This window comes from Corvus cornix, chromosome 4A, assembly GCF_000738735.6.
Source record: "Corvus cornix cornix isolate S_Up_H32 chromosome 4A, ASM73873v5, whole genome shotgun sequence".
In the NCBI taxonomy this organism is placed as follows: Eukaryota; Metazoa; Chordata; class Aves; order Passeriformes; family Corvidae; genus Corvus; species Corvus cornix.
In genome coordinates, this window is record NC_047058.1 from 5,243,553 (window position 1) to 5,266,477 (window position 22,925).

Consider the following 22,925-nt stretch of genomic DNA (forward strand, 5'->3'; position numbering starts at 1 on the left):
TGATTTGCTGCTGAAGAAACAAATTAAACCAGCTTTGCACTATAAATGCTATATAGTGTTTGCATCACAAGGAATGATAGCGAATACCTCAGGAGGTGTCTTAGGATATTTTCAGTTGAACAATGAAAAAAAGTCCACGTGGAGATTCTGAAAAATACCCAGGAGAGAGAGTTGTAATAGCTTGTTTCCACAAAGGTGGCAGGGAGGCCATAATGATGTGTTCCTTCTTAGGAGAAAGGAGAAATAAAGGCCATGCAAAACCAGACCCAGGAGCACACACTGTCAGTTTTTGCAGCTATTTCCAGACTTCTTTAGAATACAAAGGAAGGCGAATAACTGAAAGCTGTGCTGACAGAGTTGTAGAAGTTTGTGAAATTGTCATTATCAAAACTCATGTAGGTCTCCAGCCACGGTGGGGACAATTATGAATTCATAATATTTTGCATCAGTGCAAAACAGTGAATGAAGCAGTGAATTGCAATACACATTTAGAGGCAAACACTATCAAAAAGGTGTTGGACTTTCAGAGTTTAAAAAATGCTCGCAGGTAATGTAAGGGACAGATGGATGCAATGTATTTCTTTTTAGGATGAGCTTAAAAGCTTTTTTAGTCCCTTACTGGTGCTGCTTCATTCTTTCCCTCCACCTCTCTTGTATGTCTCAAACCAAAAGAAAGAAATTTAAGTGTACATTTCTAATTCATGTAACTGAATAGCTGCAAAGGACTTTAAGGACCTCAACTTCTATTTTTTGAATACCCAGATGATGGAGACATACACTACATCAAGTCAGACTTTATAACCTTTGTCCGTCTCAGGAAAACAAGAAATCCTTTTAGAATATGAAGTGGGCTTTGGCTGCAGTGAGGTTTGGCAAGTGTTCCTGACTGCCACAGCACATTTGTAGCTAAACTGACAGTGCAGATTCTCTAAACATCCAAGCACAGCCAGGTTTATCACATTCTGCTTCTTGATGTTTGTAAATTAGTCTTGCTTCTCTCTAATAAAAATCCTTGTAGCAGAACCAAGTGTTCAGCAGTTCTATGACAGGAGACACTATTATTTTGGAAGCACAGCTATTTTTCTTCAAATTAACTTGTTGACAAGAGGAAAACCGTGCTGGAGTCACTCAGAATGATTCCTGCTACATGACAAAAAAAGCCTACTCTATCACTTGCAATTTTAACATGCTGCGCTTTTGTGGAGGAAAGAACTTTCTACATTGACATCTCGATGCCACTCACACCTTTATGTCTCAAAAATAAAAAAGCAGAGGTCAGTTCATGAAAGCAATTCCAGATCTACTGAAGGCTCAAAAATTAGCTTTTGTCCCAATATTGGCCAGTCTTTGGTTCGACATCATTCTCAGTTTAATGCTTTAAACTGCTTCAAACTCTTGGTATAAGTTTCCCAGAAGATAAAAATAAAGATCACCATATGTGTTATATAAGATTTAAGCTCTATCCCTCCGAATTAGATTAAACTGAATTCAAATTGACATTGTTGTTTCAGTTTTAAGTGCTCTGCTAGTGGGTTGATGTTATGAAGCATTACAATTTAAGACCGGAAAAGAAAACAGTGTTCAATCAGTTTATCTGCTTTCACAAAGAGAGGGAAAGCAGCAGAATTGCTATAATTTACTTTTAATTAAAAGCCTGCAAATTGTTATTAAAGCGTGTGGAAGCTTTATGTGAGTGTATGTCCAGTGCCATTGGCTGAAAAACAACTGAAATCCAGGCAGGGGCCTTGCCCTCCCCCTTCCAGAGCCCCCTCAAACCTTCAGCCCTTCCCCAAACGTGTGGTTGGCAGCCGTGCCTGCATGCAGCAAAAAGAAATGCCTGTGCTTCCATAAATACCAAAAAAAAGAGAGAAAAAAGCAATCCCTACCAGCCCTCCACCCCCAAATCCACACATTTCTGTGGTGTAGCTCGAAACCCACACCCCAGCTGCAGCATCAGAAAGCTGTACCCAGAGCCGAGGGGGGTGGAGAGATATCTTTTGTTTTGAAGTGCAGCACTTAAATGGAAAGTTAGACATCCTATAGTTTTGTCCCTTTCCCATTATTTTAAGTGCAGTGCTGTTTTTCAGAATTCAAAACCAGAGCTAATCTCAACAATAGCCTTTCCATGGCAAGTGCTGCAGCAAACTCTGGAGTGCAGATTCTGATGAGCAGTGGTGAGCCTTGCTGTCAGTAGGCGATTTGCTGGCCTCTCTTCAGAGCCAAACAGGGATTTTACATCTGTGCTTTTCTCTAAAAGCAGTTAGTGGCATGAAAAGATTTGATTTGTAAATGTCGAAGGCAATAGACTTCATCTTTATAGCGCACAGAGAAAGGAAGTGTGGAGGACTGAATTGCACAGCTGCCTGCAGAAGAACCACTTTCTTTTCCAAGATCACCATTTATCAGACAGATGAAACAGGAATATTTCTGTGAGCATTGTCTCAAGAGCAGTACAGAATAGATCTTCTACCTCCTCAAGCACGTGCAGTTATTTAATGAGTTTCCACCTGCCAACAACGTCTGAAGTTCTGCAGACTGCTTTCCCCTCCTGCTACACCTTTATTTCCACTTGTTAAAAACTTATTATTCAAGCACTCACTGTACATAGTGGGCTGAATCCACTAGATAAAGAATCACTCAATCATCACCTTCTTTTTTTTATTTCTTTTTTTTAAGGTAAAAATCAATAACCAGGTTCGATATAAGGAAAAATTTCTTAATTGCAAGAGTAGTCCAACATTGGAATGAGTTGTCCAAGGGAAGTGGAGGAGTCCCAGCCCCCAGTTGTGCTCAGAAAATGAGTGGCTGTGGTGGCCCTTTGCCCCAATACCACCATGCCCATTCAACCAGCTCCCAGAGGATTTGGTGATCTTGGAGATATTTTCCAACCTTAATGATTCTGTCATTCTGTGATCACCCTTTGTATTAAGCAAGAATCAGTATCAGTAATCACTCTTTGTTTTCAGGGTGTGGACATCTAAAACAATTTGTGTTTCTAAAGCTCTCACATCAGGGAATGTGTGGGGTACACAACATAAAGACAGCTCCAGCCCCAGTATGCACAAACTCATGGCAAAGTTTAGATATTTGCAGGTGAAAACAACAAAAACCTGGATAAAGAATCACTTGGAAAATTATTTATACTTAATAAAATGGCATATTTGGACAGCGTAGGGTGTTTTAAGAAGGACCCATCTCTTAGCAGCTGTGAAGTTTTAAATGGAAGAGAGTTGAAGGCATTAAAATCCTCTCTCTTTAACTCTCTGCAGATGTCTCTAGTGCTCAGTGGGAGCAGTGCTCGTGCTGCTCTTGCAGCTCTCAGAGGTTCAGGCATTGGGAAGGTGGGAATTCTGTCTGGGAAATGGCAAAGAATGTCAATCTAAACTCCAGTAACTCTCATCCTATACTGAAGTCAGTCATAGAAAACAACAAAGGGCATAAAATTACAGCCCGAGCAGTATTAATAATTTAAAAAATTATTTCAGTGACAGAAATTGAAAAAAAATGTATAAAAATTTAAACCGAGCTAGACAAAGAAGATAACATTTTCCTTTAATAAGCCCATCTTAGATATTGATTGCTATTTTTCTTAGGAGAGTTTTGCTAGCTATCTCAAAGAAACTGTCCTTTGAGCATAAAACCAGTAGAGACCAATTAAATCACAGAACATCCTCCAGTAACTTACATTGGACAGCCAGAACTAAAATATTTTTAGTGTAGCTTAGGAAGTCAGACCATTCTGAAATTTCATACTCTGTTTGATCTTTCTACAGATAAATGGGTAGAAGACTCAGAAGAACTAGCATTTATTTGAAAAATTGCTTTTTCTATCCAGTAATAAAATATGCAAATATATAAAGTCTTTCCCTTCCCCATGTTTAAGTTATCTGAGCCAGTTCTCCATGTCTTTCTTTAGATTTTAAGTCAATTTTAATTAAATGTTTCACATCTCACGAAACCAAGAGAGACGTCTCAAAACTTCAGTCAAATATTTGAAGATAAATTTCACAGAAATACAAAACTTAAACTTGAATAAGTTACTTTTTCTGTCAAAGAAGCTTTAGGCACCAAGTTACTTAGAATCTTTAAAATATTCTTTTATATATGATTATGATATTGCCCAGAGTGTCTAAATTCTTTGACAGAGAGTTAGCAAGTAAGATCAGAAACATTTATTGTTTAAGGCAGCCTCCATAATAAGTTTGGACAAAAATGGATTTTTTTTTTTTTTTTTAAAGCATATTACAAGGGTGTTTCAGTCAAGCTTTTAGCTCTGCAATTGTCTCTCAAGGCTCCAGGGTCCATTTCTGTGCTTTTGAGGGGTCAGTCAGTTTAAACTCTGAACAGTGAATATCATCTGTACTCTACTGTGCATTAACCCATCTCCGGTTACTCTATAATTTGAAAATATTTAAGGATTTTATAATTTGACTCTCACTGAAGAAACATAGCTAAACATTGGATAATAATAGTAATAGTAATAATAATAATAATCTAACTCTTTCCATAGGAGCAGCAGCAAATGATAAACCAGGTCTCCCTCTCTGGCACGGATGACTTTGGGTGGGACACTATTAGTAGCTAATTTTTCTCCTATTGCCCAAGATCTGTCTAAATCCAGACTCCACAAGATTATGTGGATAAATGCTTTTTCTCCTTCCTGAAATTTGAAAAATTCATTCTACTGTGTTTTTTCCTGAGCTTTATTCTGCTCTCCCTAATGTTTATTCTGTCAGCTGCTGTCTGAGAATCTCATGGGTCCCCCACCTCTCCCTCCTGAAATATCACACTCCTCTCAGCCCTTTTTTACTCACCTTCATATCTGCAGTCCTCTTGAATTCTCAACCTTTAACATCCATTTCTAAAATTTCTGCAATTCCTCTCCTCCATTCCACCCCATTCCTCAAGAGCCCAGTCAACTGCCAGTGCAAAAAGAAAAACTTCTCTCTTTCTTTACAGTGCTGAAAATCCTCGAGCTCTGCCTGCACATCACAAAGGTCCTCTTATCTCCCCGGTTCTGTGCTGTCAGCACATACCTTGAAATCTGAGCAATCTAAGCAAGCTTTATATCTCCATCACAAACTGCCTCATGTCCTTTGCTGCTGTTTGGCTCTCAGACTAATGTTCCTAGCCCAAGGTCACAGCAGCTGTTGCTTTTTTAGACTTCTGTTCCTTACACTCAGATACTGCCCGAATTTTCCCACCGTATCAGCGGGGAATTCAGAGGAACACAAGCTCCCAGCCCTTACTGAGAGCCCTCTTGCTGCACCCCTCCTTCCAGCTTGAAGCAGCTGTTTCACCCCAGGATGGCAAATTCCCAGTGCTTTCCCTTTCCTGAGTGCTCAGAGAGTTCGAGGAGCTGGTTCATTAAGAGTCTGCACATGTAGGTACTGTGTGAGAGAAGATAATATCCAGCCCACCCAGGCAAAAAAACTCATGAAGGGCTTGGCTTCATTAACAATGTACCTGTCCAAGAATTAGCTGGAGTTCTCAGCCTTGTAACTTAGAAAATGTGGAGAGGTTTACATGGGGGCAGCAAAGACAGATAAGTGCTAAAGTCCATCAAATGTGGTTTCTGCAGCAAAGTCTAAGTTTTCCGAAATTCAAAGGCTCAAGAGAATGACGGGAAAGTAAAATCCAAACTAGAAATATCCACCCCCCAAAAAAAACAAACCCAAAAACCTATCAGTATACTACTTCCTTAGGTTAACTCTCTACTGCTTTGGCTGAAATAAAGAAGTAAACTGGAACAAAGCATCACAGGGGGTATAGCTCTGTGTGGGTGTGTCTGAGAATGTGGGAAAGCCCTTCAGAATGGAGACATTCTCAGAGCTGCTTGGCAAAACTCTGAGCTGCTGAGAGTTGCTTGTTACTAAAAAAAGTATCAGAAAACCTTAATGATGGCCGTGCTGCCATGCCCACCTCAAATGTATGTGCTGTTGAGACAGCCAGCAAGGAATCTCATCCTAATGAGGTGAGGTAGTGTGGGTCTTCATCTTCTGCAAAATGAAACCCTGCTCTCATCCCAAACGCGGTTTTGGGGAAAAACCCCAAAACCTGAACCCCCTGCACAATCTCTGGTGTGTTTCTGTGCCAAGCAGCCTTTATTTGCATTATCTTTTCCCAGAAAGCTCTCTGCAGCAGGATTGGAACACCCCCCGGGGAGAGCATCGCTGATTCTGCCCTCAGAGGGTTCATTGATGCCCCATCATTGCTACCTTAAAAGAGGTTCCTTATTGTCCTCAGGAGAGCAGTTCAGCTGCATTACCCTGGCACTGGCTGCTTCCAAATGGATTTTCATCCTCAGGAAAAGCTGCTGATGATGCTTTTGTTGATAAGAAAATCAGAAGACTTTTCCCAAACACTTCAGTTCTGCCATAGGAGGAATTACTTGTCAGTAAGGAAAGTACCTTGGGAAGTGAAGCATCCTGAGCTTTTTTTCTGGGGTCACAGAGGTTTGTGTTATTGGAAGGACAAGGAACTGCAAGTTGATCACAAAATTACAACTGAAAAACCCCAGCAACCCAGAGGGATAAAATTGGACATCCCAGAGCACTACTTTATCTGTTCTGCATGAGCTCAAGAAATCTTAAGGATATCCAGTGCTTCAGTGTGAAAAAAAAGTTAGTGCCAGTCACTCCTGAGAATAAGGTAACTCAATAAATTAAGGCAACTCAAGCTCAGTATTTTATACCCAAGGGGTGTTAGACTGAGGAAGGATAGAAATTGAGTCTGTCCTTTATCCGAGTGGAATTGTAAGCGAAACTCACACTTCCACTACAGCTTGTAAGATTATATTTGTCTTTAATCAACATTAATAAGAAAACAGGGGAAAACAGCTTCAGAAACACCAAGCCCCAAAACATTCTGGTTTCAAAAATGAATGGAGGATATTTAGTGGGATATGAATTTCCCCTACAAAGCATCATGCAGACAGTTGGAATAAAAATCCCTCATTCCACTTTCATTACTAAGGCAGAAAAGCAAAGCAAATGGGAATGGCTCTGTAACCATAGCAACATTTGCCATTATTATTTTTTCAAAGAATTTTCGAGGCTCTACAATTTGAATTCTGCATTCTGAGGATAAAGTTTGTATCAAGGAAAAGAATGGAAGAACTTTATTTGGTTGCAGGTCCTAATGGCAACTTCTAAAAAGATTTTTTTTTCTAAACTCTGGTTTAAAAAAGAAGTCATGTGCAAAGAGTAGGAAACATAATTGCTTGTACTTTACTTAAATATGGTGTAAGATGTGTGTAACTCTCAGGAGACAGGGTATGGAAATTATGACTGTATGAAAACATGCTAATTTAGAATGGTCAATTAAAAGACATTTTCAATAATGGCAGGAAGTGTGGAAAAATAGTTGTGGTTTCTGTACAGTATCAGCTTAATCAGATCATGTTATTTTTCATAATTATGGATACAAATTTCCTGGGTGCTGTTGCTTGGGTCAAATACAAGATTCTTTCTTTCTGCCCCCTTCACCTCAGGGGGCACATTTAATCTCATTTTACATTCATTATGAATAATTGTACTCACAATAACTTACAAGCACAACCAGTTCTTTCACCAGACGCCCCAACCTTTGATTTTACAATTAATATTCAATGTTTATGAAAAGCCATACTCAGAAACAGAGTCATAAAATAACACACAAAGTACTTAAAATATAGAAGGTAAAATATATTCAAATTCTAAATATTGCAACCTAGGAGGCAATTTGAAGCTCAGATAAGCCAAGGTCACTGTTCCAGAGTTCCAGGAGATCCTTTGGATCTCTTTACAACACCCAGACAGGCATGGGCAGAGAGAGGAGGGGACTGGAAGAGACTTAGTCACTAAAAGAGATTCTGGTTATCAGTAGAAAGAGCAGTGGAAGGAAAAGGACAACAGCAGCAACTGGAGAGCATGTTCAACTGCAGAGTAGTCCTTGCTCAGGTTGCTTTATCTACATCTTTCATTTTTATTTACAAAGTGAAATAGAGTAATAATGACACATTATAGTCAGGAAGGGACTCAAGTACCACCAAAATGGCAATCATAAATCCATGAAAAATACTGCCAGGAGATCCTGAGTCCTGGAGCAGCATCTTGAGAAAGTCTTGCAGCCAGTTTTATTGTCTTCTTTTTCTTTAATATTTCTTGTTAAAGCTCTCAATTAGGAATGTTCTTCTGGGCTTAAGGTGGTCAAATTAATGTGATTTATTACCTAATAAGGGTAAAACATTTGTATTTTATGTGAGTGGCATATAGCTCCCATAAGGTAGCTATTCGTCAGGCAAAAATGAGGTTTTCTTTTGGATACACGGGGAGTTGTATGTCCTTTCAGGTCTAATCTGGGCCATACAGAGCAAGATTTATTTGGATTTACATGAAGGTTGTGTTGGCAAAAAGAGAACCAGAATTCCTGAGATGCAGCACACCTTAATACATCACAAGAAGTAAGGAAAAGATCCTCTCTACTTGTTAGGAGAATAGATCAGAAGACATGATAAGATCGTGTGTGGAGCTGATAGAATTAATTTCTCCTGGCAATTTCAAGTGAGCTGAATATTTGCCTCTGAAGAGCCCAATCAGCTTTGCAGCAGTGGCTCCTCCAAGGAGAGCCGATCTCCTGCTGCGGGATCCCGAGGGGGCACAGGGGGCCCCTTTGCAGGGCTGAGGTTTGAGCTGCTTTAAAGTGTTCCAATTCACAGCTCACCAATTCACCCCAGCCAAAAAGTGAGTGTTTAACCCGTTCTGTCCAGTTCTGTCCAAGGCACGTGAGGGAGTGTTTGCATGAGCTGCTTCATCAGCAGGTTGCTGCTCATGACAGTAAAATCTCCCAAAACCAGGGCAGCAACAAGCAGCTGCAGCTGAGAACCCTTTTTACTCGCACAATTGCCTCTGGAAGATATTCATCCCCTCCTTACTCCCTGTGGGCACCCACTGCAAACAGAACAAAGGTGAGGTGATGTTTTTGAGGAACCTCTGTGGCAGACCAGCCTATGTGGCCCTCTGGGAATTCATCTGCCAGGTCATCCTGTGGAAACTGCTTCACACTGCACTCTCATCCTCGTGAGGTGTGACAGCAAGGCCACTGCAACTGTTTGACCTAGAATATGGCAGATGTGCTGACTGAAATCCCTGTCCGTGTTTGTGTGCATGTGAAGAACAGGATTTGGCTCTAGCAGGGAGGCAGCAGCTCTGGAAACGCTGCTGCTCGCAAAAGCAAAGTCCTGCCCTGCACGCCCCTCGTTTGCTGTGGTTTTGTCACCACAGCTTTCACCAACCCCACCTCTCCCAGTACTTTCCCCAACAGCCTCAGCCCTGTGAGGCTCTGACAGGGGCAGAGGACACTTTGCTGCTCCAGCAGAAGGTTCTCTGCAGGGAAAGTTCTGCCAGACAGAAATGCTGCTGGCGCTGGTGACCCAGCTCTGCTCACTTGCTGGTAACCAAAGAGTTTTTTGCAACCAGTGGCTGATTCCTCTGCTCCCAGGCAACAAATTCTGTTTGCATAAGGTCCTCGAGGTGATGAGTGATCAAGTGATCACACTCCCAGTTATGCAACAGAGGCAGCTCCCACCACAGACTTATCCCACAGCAGCTCCTTCATATCAGATCTTCCCTTTCTCAGCTTTGTGACTCCTAACCCATCCTGGCAGTGCCTGGTAATAATTTTCTCCCTTTTCCCACTGCAGTAACTTTTCCATAACTCACAAGACAGCTTCTTGTGAGGAATGGTAGCAAAGGGAATTCCAGGTCTTAATCAAGGAGAGATAAGCTCCCGATATTCCCATCACTGAACATTTCCAGTTTGTGACACATTGCAGCTTTGTGCATGTCTGTGTTACATTTCATGTATATTATACATGGAGGCAAGCAGCAGCGTGCACACAACTCACTACAATCACTTATTTTCTTGTTCTTCTAACATTTAAGACTTTGATTTTGTGCTTTACAGGAGGCCAGGTGCATGCAGCTCTTACTTTAAAAAAAAAAACAAGCTAAGCATAAAGGCCATGATGTTTTGCCACAATGGAAAATTTCAGTAATAGCTGAATAACTCAGGCATTTCTCAGACCTCAAAATCTTAATTTGGCTTAATTTGGACAAAGATTCGTCCAAGACTGTCCTATTTATAAGCTTCTGGAAGTAATTAGTTACACTTGTAAAACACTTTAAAATTTTAAACTGTGAGATCGCATAAGAAATCCCAAACACCCAACATTCAGGTAAGACTTAAGCAAAAAAATGATCTTTCAAATATGATTTATAGGAAAATTTTATAGCTAAACTTATCTGAACCAAGGCATGTATATTTACTAGGAAGAACTGAATGCCCAACCTGCCAATTTATCAGTTCCACAGCACATGACAGATTATCAGAATTATCTGCTCTTTTTTTAATCAATAGGAACAATTTTGTGCAAATAACTTGTGAAAATCATCTTCAGTGATGCTCATATAGCCCATATTTTGCAATATGTATTACACTGCATTTTTAAAGGAAATAGTTATTTTGGTGGTTTTTTTGGTTGTTCCTTTCTTGTTTGTGTTTTTCTTGGGTTTTTGTTTGTTTTGGTTTTGTTTTGTTTTTGTCCTTTTCTTATCCCTCTTTGTAATTTAAAAGAGAGACACTAAATAAGGAAAAATAGTGTAATTTGTGAAGGAGCTGGAATAATTGTAAAACTAATCACTCTTAAAATACTATAGAGACACATCAAAGGCAAAAAAACCCCAAACCAAACCAAAAATACAACTCAAAAAGCCAAACCCACCATGCATAAGAGTCAGGATATGCATTCAGCAGGACCAGAAGAAAATACACACGTGGAATATGACTTATTTGTTATATTTTATTTCATGGCAGATGTCAGCAGGAGCAGCACTTCTTGTGCTCCATTTGGATGGGAAAGCTGACACTTAAAAATCTATTTCAATCAAATCACGATTGATTTAATGAACATTAATCAGATGCAGAAGACTATGCCAAAATATTAACTTGTTAGTTGGAGTAATTCACTGCAGGTAGAAGAGCCACCTCATCTTCAAACAACCTGCTAGAACACACAGCTGGCCAGAGAGTTAATCTGCCCCGGACAGGAGGCACGGAGGCAACAGAACCTAAAGACTGAAACGGGGAAAAAAGCACCAGGTAATAATGTCCCTTCCTCGAATCTCTTCTTAATCTTTCTCTTTAGTGCATGATCCAAACATAAATAACTCCTTGATGGGTAGACACAACAAGCTATTAGGTCTATTGTGCTAATGATCTGCAAATTAAACTGCAGCAAACCCAAAGTCTCCATGCTGAAGTTGTTAAGACCTTCTCTGCCAATAACCTGCAGAAAATGAATTACACAATTATACCTCAGTGCAAACTGTAATGACTACAAATTACAGCAGTAATTGTATTATACAGCAAAGTGATTTGATTCATTGCTTACAAGGCATAATTAATAAGCTGAAATAAGATTATCTTTATATTCTATCTTTAGAGTCTATTTTTCTGAGCAGTAATTTGTTGGGTTTGGTTTTTTTTTTTTTGACCAACATCTCATTGCCCTGACTGTCAGAAATATTTAAGTTGTTTTTTTTGGGTGAAAGTCATTGAGCATCATCTTAAATTACTGAGGTAAGGCTGGTAGGGTCTGTAAGGAATCAGGAGGCATCACTACTCTCAGGAGATGAAATAAAGAGATAAACAGAGATAAATAGAAGGCAATCTTGTATGCAGAGAGCTTTTTAAGGGTATCTGTTGATGAGCAAGGGCAGGGAAATGACTACGGCAGATTACATTTGCATTTCTGTTAGGTGACAGTTCATTTTAATTTCATTGATTGTTTTTCAGTTAGGATAACAAAATAGCCTTTGTTATTTCCCAGAGGAAAGAGAATTGGAAGGATAGGCCAGGCTGGGGTGACACCTCCCAGCCCCAGCTCCCCAGCCCAGACAAGGAATTGGCTCTGGCAGCAAAGCCGCTCTGAGCAGTCCCTCTCCTACGGGACTGGAAAAACTGGGATGGCAGAGGAACTGGGAATGGGCAGAGAGAACCATCCTTCGATCAGCCCAGAGTGCCTGGGTTGGGGCTCACAGGAGCGACATCCTGGCTCGGGACCGGAGCAAGGGGCTCTGTCTGATGGCAGCCACCGGTGCTGAGCTCAGCGTGGGCAGGGCAGCAGCAGAGCTTTGTGCAAACCCCTGGCATGTCACACTTGGGAGCACTATTGCACAAGAAACTGGAAACCAGAAAGAGAAGGAAAAACGTCTTTGCTGTGGACAGTGGGCAACTTGTTAAAGGCTCTTGATGACAGAATAAGTGGGAATGATCATTAATAGCACTCCCCCAAATCCTTCATATTCTTGCCAGTATTTTTTGAAAGCCTGTTTTATTAAGATATTATTTAAATACCAAGAGGTGATGAAGTGAGAATAACAAAGGGGTAACATATCAATACTTTCCCTCTGTCCTAGTGAGCAGCTCTGTTCATTTCAATCAGAGATTTCACTGGGATTTAGTTGCTGGTTTTGATTTTGTTGTTTAAATAAATGATCTCCATTTTATAAGTCTACACTATTCTCCTCATTCCAGAAGTTTTTCTAGAAGCTTCCAGCTTGAGCTCTCTGTTCTTAAGGGCAACACTGAGCAGCAGAGCTGCCGTGGAATGCAGTTTATCCTCCTGCTGCAGTCAAATGAAGGAAATTTGTGAGCTCCAGAACTTGCCTGGGAAGATGGGGCTCATAGAAACAAAAGCTTTAAGAGTTCTCTGGCTCTTTTTTTGCTCAAAAATAAAAATCCTATTAATTTATTATTAGAACAATCTCCTTAATCGAAATGCTGATTCAGCTTGTTATTTATTAGATGATTCTAATGAAGACTATGAAAATCAGGAAAGCAGCCAGAACAGCAATCAACTCCATTTTGCAATAAACTAAAGAACACCTGGTGCTTTGCAACTTTGTCCTTTGATAATCTGGAGAAACAATTTTCAGCATCTGAACAAGTATGCTGGTCACCAGAAGAAGCTACGTTAGTTTACCTTTATTTTTCTTCACTCTGCGCTTTGAAAACATTCAGAAATCGATATTGAAGTGTTCATATGAAATTCCAGTGCAAAGCCTGAATTTCTGAATGCTTGTATTTTTCCATAACAGTCTCTGCAGTTGCACTCAAACAGGGAGAATAATCTGAATGTCAAATATTTGACAAGTCATTTTGAGCAGAAGTAGGTAACTGTGGAGCCAGGAATGATTTTCAATAATTGATAGCACTCCATATCATGCAAACTACATATAAGAAGCATAATTATCAAGAAATAAGGTTTGATAAACCCTTAATTTTAGTAAGGATTCTTTCTTTTCCCCTCGCATCTTAAAACTGCGTTACTGCTGTAAATTGCATTTTTATGCAAATTAGAGGGATTTTGGTTGGTTTTAGGTTTGGTTTTTGTTTGTTTACTTTTTAAACTAAAGATGCTTCCTACTTAAAGATATGTCACCATCAGTTATGATTTAATGGATCTGACAGAAGTTCTTTATGTGTGTGCAGCTCAGGAAAAAATCTTTGTCTACTGAACTGTGCAGTAGCAGTAGAGGTGTATTCACACAGCAGTGATGTTCTCATCTTAATAAAAAATTAGATAAAGCCCATGATTTATAACATTATTGCAGGTCTTCCCATGTCCAACCCAAGAAACACAGCTTTTCACCCTCTATTCAGGAGGCCAAAACCAGAACATGCACTCACACACATGGGAAAAAAAATGAAAGAAGATTGGAATATTCTGATGAAAAAAATCAAAGCTTTCAAGTAATCCAAATTTTTCTTCTCTCCCTTAAAAGCCTTAAAGCCACCATTTTTGGGTGTTTTGTACACTGTTTTTTGCAGGACTGTGTTCAAATGAAAAGGCTGAAGTGAGTGCACTTTTTACCCCTGAGGTAATCTGATGCTCTCACCTATCTGATTTTTGACAGCAATGTAAGAAACCAAACAAACTACAAACAAACCAACAAACCAACAAACCCCAAACCCCTGACTTGAATGGCTCCCTCCTCTCAGGAGCTCTGCACAGAAGTAATTGGCATAGGAAAAGCTCTGCTTCATTCAAGTTTCTTTCCTTATAAAACAGAGATGAGAATGCCTTTGAACATAATTCAAATAATTGACTGTCTGCATCTATTTTTGTTGATATATGTCAACCAACAGAGCTGTAAGTTAGCTAAAGCAATTGCACAGCACCAGAAGAATTCTATCCAGAGCAGCAGAGTACATGAAATAATTCTTTTTATGCACATTACCCCAGAAGCATTTTTTCTATTTCAAAACAATGTAGGTACCCCACCACACCAAAAAGAAAATCAAGGCAATACACCTGCAAGCAAAGTAGATTTTAGGCACTGTGGCAGGCAATTATAGATGCTACTACTTTTCAGCTTCCAATTTTAGAATAATGAAAAATCAAAGTTCACTGAATTACACTATATAGACTCCTAGGTTGAAATGCAATTAAATAATCCATGAAACAATTCTTTTTCAGAGCTGCTTAAACAGAAACGTAATCAGCAGGGTGTAGGACTATTGATATAGGGAAAGTCACCAGTTCTGAATCCCAGGATGGGATCTTGCTTATACTGGGATTTCTGTGTGAACAACCACGTGCTCCAAAGTGCAGTGCAAATGTCTTTCAGTAGGAAAAACTTAACATTATTCTGCTTTGCACCATGAAATTGGCAAAAATTCTGCTGTACTCATCAGCACAGAGAGATTCTGTCTGTCTGTTGTGAGGCCCTGGCACAGGGTGCCCAGAGCAGCTGGGGCTGCCCCTGGATCCCTGTCCAAGGCCAGGCTGGACATTGGGGCTTGGAGCAGCCTGGGACAGTGGGAGGTGTGGGACTGGATGAGCTTTAAGGTCCCTTCCAACCCAAACCATCCTGTGGTTCTGTGATTTAACATCCAGTGATGGAAATACCTCTGCTTTTCCCATTCCCTTGTTCTAAATTTCCAGGTTTTGCATTGAATTCTGCAAGCCTTAGGTAACTCCAGCTTATCCTAATGCATTTAATTTGTAACAGTTAAACCCACTATGGTTATTTATGTCTAAATCTCCATTAAAGCTCACTTGTTCTGGTATTTTAGGGACATTTAGCTGTTACATGTCATAAAAACAACACAATGAAGTCACCACAACCAGACATCCCTCTCTAGAGGCAGATAAGCAGGTCCATATTTTCTGCGTTCTTCCATGTGAACACACCATTCCTTGGGCACAAACTGCCCCCACCAGAGCTAATGCACTTCCTGAGGCATTATCCCCACCTTTTCCATGTGCTCCTGCCTCTTTCAGATCCAATCCAAGCAAATCTCACTACAACAAACTCTCTCACCAAGATGAAGCTGCTGCACAAGCTCGAATTATCACCTTCTCAGCCCTGCTGTGGAATCACCACGAACAAGGGCAAAACATCAGTGAAAAATCTGCACCTCTGCGGGAGTTCACAGCTCACAGCACCTCCCCAGGTCCTGTTCCTGTCCTGCCAACACCAATCCACCCTGGAGAGGCTGCCCAGGGGCACCAGTGAGCCCTTTTGGCAGGCTCAGAACTGCACTGATGTTCTTGGTGCCCAGACCAAGGTCTGTGTCTGGGGCACCTCAAACGGCACCAGTCCAAACGGCCAGCACAAGGTTTGCTCATCTTTCTGCACATCTTACAGAGCAATCAGTGTGTTGAAAATCCTTGGGTGCTGGTGATTTTCTTTGCCTTTTGCCAGCTTTTTTTTCCTCCTTCATTTTATTCATTATTTTTTCAACAGTTGAAAAGACTGAACAAAATCAACACAAAAATATATTACGCTAGCACTAAACACTGGTCAGCCACTTGCACTGATTAGACAAAACTGATACAGTTGAATCTGAGTTTCAGTGGGAATCTGAAACTTAAATGTATGGAAAATTGTGGTGATGCATGCTTTATTTTTACTTGTTTGCAAAAAAAAAGCCGTAACTTTATCAAACATTATAAACACTTTCACTGCTGACAACCCTCTTCAAACATCAACTACTGTAATTTTCCCCACATTTACATAATACTGCCTGATTAAGCTGTCAGAATTTTCATTGGTGCTTGCTGCAGAAATCAAAAATAAAAACACAGTGTTGGCAATGGTTTGCCCTCCTAAGATATTCACGTTGGAGTGTAAGGAAGAGTGAAACAGCCAATCTGAAGCAGATAGGGGGATATTCTCCTCAGTTGCTGATTCCCTCATCCAAGCAGAATTCAGCTTCTTTCCCCCAGTATAAAACCTGCTCCAGCTGGCAGCAACTCAACACCACCCCAAGCCCTGGGTCTGCAGCCCTGCCTGAAGACAACCACTGGATTCCCTCTTCCTTCACAACCCTCACTAAATGACAGCCTCTTCCCCTGATAATTTATTTCTCAGAGTAGCTACAGAGCCTCAAGGCACGAATTGCCTGGGTACCCAGAGGGCTGTTGCATGAGCACAGCTCTGCCCCGTGTTATTTCCATGTGTCCCTATTTTATCACACTCACCTGGCTGGGTTACACTGAGCAGCAGTGATGCTCATCTCAGGATGCACATGGCAAGAGATGTTTTCATGTGGACAGAGCAGGTTGGAAACAACAAATTACTGTGTAGTTATCATTGTTTCATTGTCATGCAGATTCAAAATAATACATGTTGTCTCACAGCTTATAATTAAATCATGATCTCTTTAACTTCCACAGTAAAAACAAAGTTTCAGAGGTGAAAGGGAGGTCAACAGAGAGCTGCCAATAACACAGAACATCCATAAAGACAAAGAAATGCTCTACTCTGGTCAAGAAATTCTCTGCTGTGGTTAAAGAAGTAATTTGGATTCCTTTCCTCTCTGTAGAACAGGATAAGTACAAAAAGCTTTGCTTGTGAACACTTCTAAAACCAAAATTTTTAAAGTATCACAGAAAGATAAAAGTAATCAATAAATCCCTTATGAAATCATCCCATCTCGTTCCAATACACATGAAATTAATTCAGACCAATAACACACCCCATATATCAGTTTAACACTACTCCAAAAAGGAGTTTAATGATCCCCAAAATCAACCATTGAATATTCTGCACTGAAGCCTCCCAAGCCATGGGAACTGATTCTTTTGAACTAGTCTTCCTAATATTGGCAACCAGTTTCAGACATAAATCAACTTTAGAAACACAATTCTAAACTAAGAACAAATAAAAACTGTCTGGAATGCCTGTATAATCACACAGTGAGAAATCTGACATTCTTTTCTTCTTAAAAGAGCAGCTGGAATTGCCTCTGAACTCCCATTTCAGAACATCCAATTTCTCTGTTGTCATTTTCATACTCATTTACAGTAATTTCCATGGCTCAGAGAGAAATCTGGTAAACAAGAATATGGATTATATCTTTCTGCTGGAAAAGGTGCAGCATGGTCAGCTGCTCTGTGGGAGAGCAGGGGCTCCTGCCCTGGTTTGCAGCCAATCTGCTTCCCCATTGAAATCTGCCTTTTGGCTCTTCACTGGGGAATTAATGCTGCTCTCATTATGCTTATTGTGAGCAGTTAACCTCTATTTTATAAAGAGAAAAGATGCTGCTCTGATTCAGTATCCCTGTAAGTATTTTATCTTCACCCAAGCTATACCTGTTTCTTCCTTTTAACATCAGCTGTGCATTCTGAAAGTCAGAAAATGGTGGATACTTTTCCATCTTTTATAGATTTGGCCTAGCATCAGATAAATTAATGGGAAACTTCAGCTCTCAGTTGGAATCTAAGTAAAATTGTACACTGATATGTAAATATTTCCCTTGGACTGAAAAAAAAGAAAGAGCTTATTACCTGTAATTCTCTATTTGTCTGGTGAAGGAAGCATTTCTCAGTCGAGCTTTTTGGTGGTTTTCATTCTTGCATTAGTGGTGGGGATGAGATAACTGGGACTGGAAATAAAAAGGATCACAGTGGTCAGCTGGTGAATGCAACCCTGTACCAACTTCTTACTCTTCAGAGAGCTGAAATTAGTTATTTCAGAAATTAAATAAAATTGTGCAAATGGCTAATTGCTAATGCATTGATTCACTCTCTGGTGAAGGTTTGGTGAACCTTCCCATCTCTGCAGCTATAAAAAGGAAGGTAAAATTACTTTGTCATGACCAGAAGAGAACAAATGTATCTTTACAAGAAAGATTTTCAGAAACATTACCATGCTTTTGCTCCTATTTCTCAGTAAGTTTTGTGAGGCTTGAGTCTACAAAAAATGCTTTCAGGAAAACAGGGAAGTTCACATGATTTGGTTAGTTTTAATTGTAGTGTGATCTATTTATTTCTTCCAGAGTGCAGAGGAAGCAGAGGTTGGAAATGAATGACAGAATGTTCCCTCACAATAAAAGAACTCTCAGGTGTGTAATAAGGGCTTGGGGAAGCTCTGCAATCATGCAAAACTCAAAGGCAACTGGAGAACACGAGCAGTTAGTACAGGAGTGAGTGGGACTTAATGATATTCCATGCCTGAGGAGTATTTGACAGTCATGGAATTCCAGGCAGTAACGTGGATGAAAGACAGGACACAGAAGAAGTCAGGCTCAAGGGGCTGTGAGAAACTTCACAGGATTATGAGTGGTTTAGTGGCCTGCATTTCTCTCTTCCCCAGCCTATCCTATTCATCTGTTTTCTAAGATTCCTTTCCTCTCCCCCATTTCAATGAAAGAAATTCTTTTATTCCCCTCCTGGACTTTGCAGGATCTTTCCCAACAAGTTCCCTTGTTATCTCCATCCTTTCCTAGGACCCAGACCAACCTTTCCTGCTGCCACGCAGCAAAAAGCAGTCCCTTCTGCCCTCCAACTCAGAAACCCGAGTTTGCCTTTCTCCAGCTTCTGGGAACAAGTGCACAAGAAGGAATAGGGTGGGGCCAGTTCTACCCTAAGAATCAGGAGGGATTCTGGACAATAAGAGGACTCTGCTGCTGCTTTTCCCTGGGGACAGCAGCTGCTCCACAGCCAAGTGCTGCCTCGTGGAACTTCAGCAAACTGGGGAGCTCCTTCCAGCTGCACCTGCACAAGCCATGCCTGGGGCACACAGGGGCTTTGTGCTCGTTATTAGGAGATGCTAAATGGCTTCTGTGAGTTTGAGGACCTGTCACCACACCCTGGCCTTGCTTCATTTGCCTCCATGTATTAAATTCTTTCCGAGCTGTAAAAGACTAAGGAAAGATTGACTGTGATGGGGAGGAGAGGGGAGGCTTCAAGGGTGTTAATATTATTCTAGGCACCAAGGTGTCCGCACAACCTTGATGAATTATTTCTAAAAATAGCACTGGTGCAGGTAATCAATCCTACAGGTTTGGTCAAAAGGATGAGCTTCCCCCAGCCCAGGTATTGTCTGCTTACAGTAGGACCATGTTTGAGAATTATAAAGGGCACTTCAGTCCCTGCAAACTGTGGCCACAGACACCTTGAGGCTCATGCAACAAAAAAAGGTGGTTTTTTGTTTTGTTGTATTTACTTCTCCTCCTCCTTTAAGTGCTGCCTGTTACTCAGCTTCCACAGTAACTGCTGTTCTTATTTCTTTACAGTTTGCAGTTATCTTTTAAAATAACAAATGAGGGCTAATTGTTGCCACAGCAGCACCTCACAAGCAGGTACATAGTCAAAAAAAGGGGAAAAGAGAGGATGATGGCCAAGCTATGAAAAGAGGGATTTCCTGCAGGTTGTAATGCTGATGTGATGGCTGTGATATAAAGACAGCAGATTTTTTTTGGTTTTAATATTAATTATATGCTGCGATTTAAAACTTAAGTAGCATTTCAAATCACAAGGTGACTTCAAGAGTATTCCTGGAAATTGCCAGCAGTGTTGTGCCTCAAGTGAGACAAGAATTGATGGGAGGATCTTGGAGCCTCTCACAGGGTGTCCGCTGGGAACCTCATCACTTAAACAGCACAGCCAACACTCTGTGCTGGCTGTTGCCTCACTGGCAGAGAGATTCAGAAAATCAAATTCAGTTATGTATCTGACATCCCACTGAACTCCAGTTTGTGCTAAAGGACAGATATAAGGTTGACGCGCTGTAAAATATTTGCTTTTTTTTGGCAGAATCTTTGTGGTTTTCTCACGTTTCCCTTAATGATGCTAGAAATGCCCTCATGCAACCCCAAAAAAACCCAACAAAAACCACCCAAACCTAAACAAAACCAAAAAATTACCCAAAGACCCAAGATACAACTCACATTTCAAACAGGTCTCCCTTAATTTACCCATCATCAGCTGCCCCAGGTGTCCCATTTTGGAAATCTCTCATTTGTATTCTCAAATTTTGGGTTTATTCAGGGCCATGGTTCCTTCTGCTGTACTGCCTGACATAAATAGATTCTGGTATCTCTTTAATTTACCTGTGGAATTCTATGTTCACAGCATGCAATGTCCTGAGTAATATTTAAAAGCTTTTCTTAGATTTGGACAACTAGGAAAGATGGATTAATTAACAGAATACTAGTAATATATTAGTAAATATGAGGCAAAACCAGGGCACTACCTATCATCAGGTAAAAATTTCAAATATTTTGAAAATCAATTATTACTGAAAAGGATAGAGCAATTCTGAGCTAAATAATTATTCCTCTTAGAACATCATTTATGTTATTGAAAATTTTTAAATGTGCAGAATACACAAGTGTTCTGCTCTTATACTGTGAGAGCAGAGATTTTAGAAATGATTCATTGTCCTGTCAGACTATTTGCCTAATGCCAGAAAAATTCCATTAACATCTTTCAGCCTTCCTTTCCCCTCCAAAATATTGGTAACAGAGCTGCTCTTCCCTCTCCTACCTTCTATCACGTTGAGTTGGAAAGGAAAGCAGAGGGAGAGGGACTCTCTCTGCCACAGTGATTTTACAGTGCAATATGTGATTATTTAGCAAAACACGGCTCAACTTCTTGTTCTTCTTTTATTTTCATTTTAAAAAACGACATTTTCCCTATGCTGCAACACAGAGAGTGTGGGCAGTACCAGGTACGTTTTGTTCTGGACTGAACAGAAACTCCCCCCTAATTTCACAGGAGTCAGGCTCCCATCTGAAGCCAGGAGGGCTCTGCCCATTCCTTCCTATCACTTCCAAACATTTCAGCCTTGTGAATGGTACTTTCTGGAATCTCATTAGCATAGATTATGCATGTTTTATACGTTGCCTCCGAGAACTGCATATTTTAAAATACACACATCTCACCAAGAAATACTCGACCTGCCAGTTTTGCTTTATCTGCCCTTCCTAGATAATTTACCTTCTGAACAGAACTGAAAAGAGATTTTAAGTGATTTTAATACAGGAAGAAATCCTGCAGCTGGAGCCAACTGTTAAAAAATGTGAAGCCCTATTAATTTTTTATCACATGTCCAAAAGGACACTGCTTTGTGTAGATTATACAGGCATATTCAAATAAGTTTGGGAACGAAGCCTCAGAATAATTTTAAGTAATGGATAATGATGCCCATGAAAAGATGAGTGAGAAAAAAAGGCTAAGAAAAATCTATTTTGATCAAGCAGCCAAGCACAGGAGCGTGTCAAACACATGCATTTCCATTTCTGTGAGAACAGGCTCAATGAAGCATTAAAGAACATGTTACCACAGAGACAGCTGGATTCCAGCATCCCAAATCAGGAGACATCCAGGTTATTCTCCTGATTTATATATCCCATAGCATCCTCCTGCCAGGGCTGAGTCCCGTGACAGAGAGAGCAGACTAATTCCAAAGACATATGCTACACTTCATCTTCTCTCAGAGGCTCAGGCCATTGTGATCATGGCAGAATCTTACACAGAAACTGAAAGATTTATAGCTCTTAGCCTTGCCAAGCTTTGCAGAGATGACCAAAGCAGCACTTATTTAATGCAATTAGTAATTGTATCATAAAAAGCCGAATCACTCTGTTTACAGTGGTGACACTTGACAAAAGTTAAATGGCAAAAATCTTTACTCTGGATTTCTGAACTTCCTCTTTAAATTCTTAATGCATACAACAAAGGACATAAATTTTTTATACTCACACTTCAGCTGGGACCTTTTTTTCCTCTTTCAAAATAGTTCCCTGCCAAAAAACCTAATCCTATCACTTCCTACTTGTTTTTATTCAGTGTTCACCAAAACTTGAACTGCAACTCAGAAAACAGCATTGCTAAACAGCAAAATTTCTAACAGTATCCATTACCTCCTTTATACAACAAATGAAAGCTCCAAATCCTTTGGTACATGAACAAAAAGCACTGCTGATATAGAAATGAAAGAAAATAATGTCAAAATTGTCTTAAAATATTTCAAACTGAAGGCAAAGTTAATTTTTCAATAGTCTAGTCTATCACTAAGGATCAACACACATCCAGATAGAAAAGCAAGAAGCTGCAGCTTACCTTGGAGAAGTTTGGTGGCACATCCTGTCACAAAACAAGAGTGTTCTCTAGTCCCCAAAAATGTATTAAAAAAAAGAAAGTGTGGTCCAAGCCATCACTCACAACAAACATGGATCATAAAGGCAGAAATAATTGCCTGCACTTGTAAATGAATGAAAATATAGGTTATGCTCTTATTACCAAATTACTTAATTATTACTCCCCATGACCATCATCACTGATGGGGCAGGACACGTTCAAGAAGTTCAAAACTGAAAAAAACCTATTTCCTTCCTCAAGTCCTGACAGAATTTTTCTTTGACAATATTGTCTACCTCACTGGGAGAGACTTTGAGAAAAGGAAACAACGGAGCAAGCTCCAGATTCATCAAGATTCATTTTACTCCCTGCAACTGAAATAAACAAAATATACCATTCCTGGGCACATAGGGCTTTATACACACAGTTACCAAAAGAAAACAACTTACACAGGTCCTTGTTTGTCTGGAAGTTGCCCATGATTTCACAGCCCACACACAAAATTAGG

At 40.2% G+C, this 22,925-nt stretch overlaps 1 long non-coding RNA gene across 2 annotated transcripts in view; it reads left to right on the forward strand.

The window, feature by feature from the left end:
- Positions 1-22,925, forward strand: part of LOC120412022 — a 104,101-nt gene that overhangs the window by 65,287 nt on the left and 15,889 nt on the right. The window contains exons 11-13 of one of the 2 annotated variants that reach the window (XR_005604676.1): positions 10,994-11,139; positions 16,727-16,847; positions 18,331-18,396. The exons of the other annotated variant lie outside the window; for it this stretch is intronic. This is a non-coding gene — a long non-coding RNA (uncharacterized LOC120412022). The remainder of the gene's footprint in view (positions 1-10,993; positions 11,140-16,726; positions 16,848-18,330; positions 18,397-22,925) is intronic. 2 annotated transcript variants of the gene reach the window in all.